Consider the following 8,378-nt stretch of genomic DNA (forward strand, 5'->3'; position numbering starts at 1 on the left):
GATGGTGCTTTGTTGTTTAGAGGAAGACCGTGTGGCCTCGCAAATGAAGAAGTTAAGAAAGAAATATTGAAGGAAGCACACCAGGTCACTCTTTATCAGACACCCGGAAGCACCAAGATGTACAAGGACTTGAAGGAACATTTTTGGTGGATTGGTTTAAAGGCGGATGTTGATGATTTTGTTGCCAAGTGTGAGACTTGCCAGCGTGTGAAAGCCGTTCGACAACCTCCATCCGGATTACTTCAACCCCTTCCTATTCCTAGTTGGAAGTGGGAAGATATCTCCATGGACTTTGTGACTAGCTTGCCTCGGACAAGTAAAGGCAATGACACCGTGTGGGTGATTGTTGATAGGTTGACCAAATCAGCCCATTTCATTCCTATGAAGATCACTCATACTCTGGATAAGCTAGCCAGGCTTTATGTGGATAATGTGGTTCGTCTGCATGGTGTGCCATTGAGTATTGTCTCGGATCGTGATCCTAGGTTCACCTCAAGGTTTTGGAACAGTTTGCGGAAGGCCTTGGGAACCCAATTGAACTTGAGTACAGCTCATCATCCACAGCCGATGGACAATCCGAGCGGACAATTCAGACATTGGAAGACATGCTCAGATCTTGTGTGGTGGATATGGGTGGAAATTGGGTTGAACACCTAGCTTTAGTTGAGTTTGCCTATAACAACAGTTATCAAGCAACAATAGGCATGGCTCCATTCAAGGCTTTGTATGGCAGTACTTGTAGGACACCTTTGTACTGGATCGAGACAGTGAAAGAAAAGTCTTAGGTCCCGAGATGATTGAAGCTACAAGTGCTATGGTAGATATGATAAGAGAAAGGATTAAGTCTCGCCATCGAGACAGAAATCTTATGCTGATAAGAGAAGGACCGATTTGGAATTTCAAGTTGGAGAGAAAGTCTTTCTGAAGGTCTCACCAATGAAGGGTGTGATGAGATTCAATGTTAAGGGTAAGCTTAGCCCTCGTTACATTGGACCTTTCGAGATTTTGGAAAAGGTTGGACCTGTTGCGTATCGATTAGCATTACCTCCGCCTCTTGCTGGTGTGCACAATGTGTTTCATATTTCGATGCTCCGAAAATACATAGAGAATCCGGAACACATTTTGCAGCAAGCACCCGAAGGACTTAGTGCTGATTTGACCTATGATGAAGAACCGGCCGAAATCCCGGATAGGAAGGACAAGCAATTCATGGAATCGCGCCATTCCTTTGGTGAAGATTCGGTGGAAGAACCATACCCCTGAAGAAGCTTCTTGGGAGAAGGAAGAAGACATGAAGGAGAAGTTTCCTTACCTCTTTGGAAGCACAGGTACGCTTTCAATTTCGGGGACGAAATTTCTTTAAGGGGGGGAGAATGTGAAACCCAGCCCTAACCTTGACCCGGAAACCTTGTTATTTGTAGGTCCGATGACCCGAAGTAAAGTAAGAAGTCAGCTTTGGGCCATCCCAAAGAGAGGACTTGGTGTCCGGCTTTGAATCCATGAAGGTTGATGATGAGGTTCTATTTATGGAAACAGAATCCTGATGAAGATCTAATTAGTTGATGGACTTGGAGTGCTCTTTATCTTGGTTTGAAGGCATTTCTACCTACTAGGTAAGTCACTTGACTTGTGTACAAAACCCCTTTAGGTTTGGATTTGATCTGGGCCTTCAATTCCCTGTTTTGGCCTTGCTGTCTCGCATTGGTCGACCGATTGGTCGATCGGGCCAGCCGACCAATCCACTCGACCAATGGGTGCTTGTCTTTGGCAATTAGGTTGATTCTTGCTCTATTTAAGTCTAACCTCGAGTCCACTTCGTATTTGCTGCCTCCAAACCCTCTCGGAACGAACCAAAGACCTCTCGCAAGTTATCTCTCTTGCATCCTTGGAGTTTTCTTGGCGGATCTTCGTCGGAACTCTTCTTTTTGCATCAAAAGGTATGTCTACTCTCTCTTCTTCTCCTACATCTTTGTTTTTCTTTCCTTTTTGAGTTGAGACGAGTGGAAGAGATGCTGCATCCTCTGTTGCAAACATCTCTGAACATGTTCTCATGATCATCCTAAGGATTTAAGGCTAGAACAATGATCTTAACCATGATCATTGCAAGCTTTTGAAGGATTCATGATCAAACCATGATTTAATCTCTCATTAATTTCCTAATCTGAATTCCGATCTCTTTGGATCTTCTTTCATTGATCATGTTAGTGGTTAATGGTGGTGTTTTCTTTCTATGATCCATAATCCATAGAATTCTAGTTGCTCTCTTCTACCTTACTATGTGTTCTTCATGATGCATGATAGTACATATATGGTAGGTTTTATTTCCTTATTTAGATTTATGCTTCTAAGCCTTATTCCATGAAGACCTATGCATGTTTTCATGTTTTCATTACCAAAAGCAATGATCCATCCTCCTATAGTTCTTATCTTTGTTTTCTATTTCAAAATTCATCAAGATCCATGTTTGATTTATTTATGGTAACTTTTTGTTTCCTAATTTGGATCTTGATACCTTGATTTGATTAGTGTTTTGAGGTCCCATATATGTTAGAATACTACTGATGTAGTCTACCCCTTGATTAGTACCCTTTTGAAGCACCAAATTCGGATTTCATATCTCAAAACTCGATTTTCTAAGCTATCGCATCTGCATTGGTCGACCGATTGGTCGATTGGACCACTCGACCAATCCACTCGACCAATGAGTACAGCAACTCCAGAATTGGTCTGTTTCGGATGTCTTGATATATTTTCTGTTAGGGATCTTTCCTAATATGTTGTATATACTTGTTTAGGACCTTCTTCTCAAGTTTGCCAAGATCTTACTTGATTTCTTTGGATTCTTTGCGAGTTATAAAAGGTAAGGATGGTTATTTCCTTAATTACATAGATAGCATGAATCTAGTTTCTATATTTGAATATCATTAATATGTTTCCTAAATTAGATTCTTACAATGATATACTACTGTTGCATAACTTTGATTACAGTAGCATTACTTATTCATGTTGAATTGATTCATGAATGATTTACTTAACATTGTTATACAAGTGATTGTAAATATTGATTTCTTTCCTTATATGGAGTTACCATATATGTGATGATATGAATTGATGCATGTGTATGCTTACGTATGGTTTGGAAAGGAGAGGTGTCCTTTCGACACTTCGGTCCTTGGACTACTACGGGAATATTGTGGGATATTTCCGGAGATGCCCTCTGGACACCTTCCTAAACTGTTGGATGACATATATAGGATTGTCTAGTAGTGTTTGGCTAGGATGTCCTGTTATGTCAGACCCTAATCGGAGGGGTATTGAGACCGAACGACCCGTGGTAGCAATGGGGATTCATGGGCGCTCAAGACCGGTAACCAACCCGTGAGAGGACAGGAATCACATTGTGGGGGCCATTTATTGGTAGGGTTGCATATGGTTAGACTTGGGCTCACGGGCGCTTAAGACCGGTAACCAACCCGTGAGAGGACGTGAGAGCTTCCCGTTTACCATATGTGGATAACCAATAGGGTTGATGAGTCCGTAGTCCGAGTTGGTCGGTGCCATAGGATACGGCCGACTCTAGTGTGAAGGATACCGGAAAGGATCGTCGGGGACGAGGAATGGAAGTATCTGGATCGACTTGATGTAACCAAGTAGAAGACTTGCATTTGGCTAGGTATTACCCCGACATGCGCCAGTACTTATACCAAATGGTTGTGAGAGAGTGTGTTGACTTAACCCCCGCCAAGGTTTGTCTCGAGGGATGAAGGACCCATTACCAATCGGCTGCTCAAGACCGGTGAAATGATCCGTGAGAGAATCCAAGATATCTTAAATGGTTGAGGATGTGAGTGGACTTTCCTAAAGAAGTACGGTGCTATGACTTAAAGCATGTCTGCCAATAGAGACCAGCATACTTAGAGTTAGATTCATTCATTCATTGTTTGTCTCATATCATATTGCATTTATGATTGTTCCGGAATCCTGCCATTTATGTTATTATGGATTTTAATCGCCTTCTCGAGTTTCTTTGAAACTCATTCCTTTATTGTACAATGTTGTTAGACTATCCTGCAGTCGTGAGTACTATGACGGTTCCTATGAGGAAGCGCAAGGCGAAGAGACATATCTCCGGGGAAGGTGATTGCGGTTACCACAATTACTCCGAAGATCCCACGGGTGGTTATGCTCCGTACGATGCTTAGTCCGACCATTGAGTGGAAGCGTCCTTGTGCTATCTATGAGATCTACACCTACAAGGATGTCGTCTACAAAGTGGAGAATAATTTAGTTACCCAATGTACTTGCTCTTGGGATTAGATTTTATCTAGTTTATTCTTTAGAGCTACTTTTCCGCTTGGATGTAAAGTGGGATTTTTGCTTCACTTTACTTATCTCGTTTGACACTACGATTATATCTATTATTCCGTTTCGTTTATGATTCATTCTTTCATTATTGGATCTATGATTTATCTTCCGCACTCTTGTTATGGTTGTTCATGATTATGTTATTGTTTATGTGGGAGGTTGATCACTCGATACCCGATCTTCGGGCTGTGGATCACACTCTCGGGTATGCCGGATAGGGTACCGGCTGGGAGGGCGTGACAGATTGGTATCGAGCCCAAGGTTCGAGGAGATCCTAACCACAAAAGACAACAACTGAACATTCTGAGTCATTGATCGAAATGACTCTTCTACTCTTAGAAGTGAATAATAGAACAACTGAATTAGAAACTTGAACTTTGAGGCATAACAGAACATTTACGAATAACATACCATAATTATACTTGAACAAATGTCACTAATGCAAGGAAAATAAAAGTGCATAATATACAATAATTAAAGAGAAACAAAATGAAATTTTTTTTATTTTAAAAGTTTTTACAATGATTACATCTGAAAAGCATAAATGGAAAATCCTAAAGTACGGTCTATCTAGGTGATCTACTCGATCTCTATATGCTCCCGAACTCCTCTGCTAGGCTGAGTCACTCGACGCTCTATCTGTCTGTCGAGACTCCATCCTCTCGTACATCTGCTCTGTCCGACCTCCATCCTCTCTAGCATGGAAGTCATCGATCTCATCTGTGCACCAAGATCCGAAGTCTCCGGAACCGCATGTGAAGGGCCGCCTGCCTCGAAGTGTGATGAAGGAAACTCGTGATGCACGAGGCTCGGCCTCGCGCATATCTGTATCATCTCCGGCCTGATCATCACTATCGGGACCGATATCCTCTCCTCCATCCTCTGATCCCTCATCCTCATCCTCGATTCATCATCATCCTCACCCTCCGGACCGGGAGATCTCTCTAACGATGTAGTCTCATCGTCGAATGGTCCGAGTCCCAATGGGGTATCCACGTGATCTAGTGTCCATCGGAGTATCCTCGAAACTCACCCCGAAATGCACGAAGATCAAAGTCGAAGCCTCCCATAGCAAAGGTTCCGCATGCTAGGCCGCAGAACTAAGTCCGGCATGACCTGCTGAATGATGTAGGAAAGATCGATCTCGAAGCCCATGTAGATGCGGTAAATGACCAAGGCCTCCATCAACTTGTGACCCGATGGTGATGTCCGGCTTTCGGCATGATGTTTCGGCCGACTATGCGACCGATAATACGTGCGAGAACCCGTCATCCGTCCGCTAGTCCACGGTGTGAAGCATCGGCGGCTATCCCATAGCGTAGAGCATATCTCGCGAAGCTCGTACGGCATCGGATGGCTGTCCGGGTGCTGCTCCTGCGGTATCCACACACTGCTTTGCTGTGGGGTAGTAAGGGACACTGCAAGATCTCGGCCGGTGTCCGGGTGGAGAAGCGAATCCGAGTCGAAGGACCACAGCTCCACGAGGACAAGTGCGAGTGGATGTCCACGGCCCCGAGCCTCCTCTGTGTGTAAGTAAGGTTGCTTTGAAGAACAACCTCACTAGCTCCCGGGTATCACCGGCAAATCCTCGGTGAAGAGGTGAGTCCACTTTGTAAAGTGTCGAACCTCTGCCGGATCTGAAGGCTACGAGCTGGCGTAAGTGAAGTAGACGCCCCATCTCGATGTTACAATAGCTGAAGTAGGCCTCGTATAGAAACTCGGCTCGAGGTGTGTCAAATAGGTCCGGTCTCCTAACCTCCTCTCCGGGCTCGAAAGGAACCCGACCTCTGCCCCCAGAGCACCTACGATGCGACCTCGACCTCTACCTCCTCCTCGTCCTCCCCTACTGCATGATGTATACGTGGAAGAGACAAGAGACATTTCCAATTAGTGCTATTTCAAGATTTGAGCCAAAAGGGTATTTTCGTAATTTTTCGGAAAATTTCAAATTTGGGGGAAATTTGATTTGAACATACTAGCATGTGCACAATACTTGGAATTTCATGTCTATGAAGTTGTTTTGATGAAAATCGATCGAAAACATGGATTAAAGCGAAAAATTCAGCAAGAAGAAATTTGGGGATTTTGCAATTTAGGTCAAAATTGGATTTTTGAAAAGTTGAAATTGGTTAAATCAAATTGTATGGACCTATCTACAATGTCATCTTGAGCATGTAGCATTTGATCTCGTGCGAAAATTTCAAGCGGTTTGAGAGAAAACGAAATTTTTCTAAAGATATCGATTTCGATATAAAACTTTGCGAGATGAGCACCAAATGTGTTAAAACTTGTTGTCTATGCATGTCATTGTGTTTAAAACCTAGGGAATATGTTTCTAAGCATTCCTAAGCATGATTTCTAGCATTGGATACAAGTAAAGCATGGTTTTATTGAAATGCAAGCATGAGAAGATGAAAATGGAAGAAAGAATGAGAGATTTACCTTGTTTGTGAAGATGGTGTGTTGTGGTGTTGTTGTTGAAGCACTAAATCACCTCAAGAACACTTGTGGGAACTCTTGGATATTTTCCCTAGAGCTCTCTCACCTTTGGAAGAAGTTAGAATGAGGTTGGAATGTGGAAATGAGGCTTATAATGCGAATTTTCGCATTACTGTCTTCATTGGTCGGCGATTGGTCGGTGGGTCACTCGACCAACCACTCGACCAATGGTCACGGTGACCTCATTTGCTGTTGAATTTTTGGAAAATGTGATTTTTGCCTTATGGAATATTGTTTGATGACTATATGGATATATTTGAGCATGATTTAAGTTTTCAAATCATTTGGACTTGTGGTTTATGTTGAATCTTCGAAATTCGGTATTTTGATGTTCTCGGTTTTGCGAGAATGGTTACTACGAGAAGTGGGCGTGGTGAATCCGGTGGTCATGGAGGTGGTGAAGTACCTCGGGGAGGTGGTGAAGTACCTCATGGAGGTGGTGAGATACCAAATGCTGATCGGGGTACTCATGAGATCCCTGGTGCCCCGAATGTTGGAAGTTTCGAGAGATATTGCCAATATCATGGGCAATATGATGCGACGACAAGCGGCTCGGTTCAACCGGATGTTGGTGGGTTTCATGACTCTGCATAATGAGACCCGGGCTGGTGCTAATGTGAATCCTCATGCCGCGATCTGAATGCGGGAGGTTTAGGCTGGAACTCCTCATACTACTTTGATGGAGAGTTTTACGAAGATGCAAGTACCCACTTTCTTGGAGTTACCAAGGACCCCTTGTTTCCTAACAAGTGGCTTCGTGAGTTGGAGAAGGCTTTCCGGCATCTGCAATGCTCGGAAGCTCGAGAAGATTTTGTTTCTTTGAGCGAAGTTGCAACAAGAAGGCTGATGCATGGTGGATTTCCACTCGTCTGTTTTGGAAGGTTTGCATGCGGGAGTTGTAACTTGGGAGTTATTCAAAGAGGCTTTTTGTATGAACTACTTTCCCGAGGCGGTGAAGGATGCAAAGGAAGGCTGAGTTTATGATTCGACTCAAGGAACTTTGTACGTGTTGGAGTACCAACGAAGTTCGAGGAGCTTCATTTCTTTGCTCCAGATTCTTTGAAGGAAGACCTCGCGAAAGCAAAGAAGTTCTTCAAAGGACTGCGCCACTGCCATTAAAGCTTATCTCACGATCCGGCCTATAGTGAGCTATGCTCAAGTGGTGCGAGAACTCGAAGAAGTTGGAAGAAACGAGAGAAGGAAAGTGCTCGTGTGCAAAAGCCTTGGCGATCAAGGAATTCTGGTTTGGTGGATCGCAATGACCGTCGTTATGTGAGACCTACACCCTACCCCACTCCTACCTTTCGGGCTAAGAGTGTAGGTCGGAACACGGGTTTTCAGCAGCCCGGCCGGTTTAAACGATATGGCGGAAACCGATCACCGGCAAATGCAAGTGCAAGTGCAAGTGCGAGTGCAAGGCCTTTTGTTCGGAAGCCCTCTGTTGCAGCCACCCCTGTTGGATCCGGCAATCTGTTTGCTTCTCTGCAAGCAAGCTGGTCATTTTGCTCGTGCTG

Source organism: Hakea prostrata, chromosome 4 (genome assembly GCF_041222555.1).
Source record: "Hakea prostrata isolate BN-2017 chromosome 4, UWA_Hpros_2, whole genome shotgun sequence".
NCBI classification, from domain to species: Eukaryota; Viridiplantae; Streptophyta; class Magnoliopsida; order Proteales; family Proteaceae; genus Hakea; species Hakea prostrata.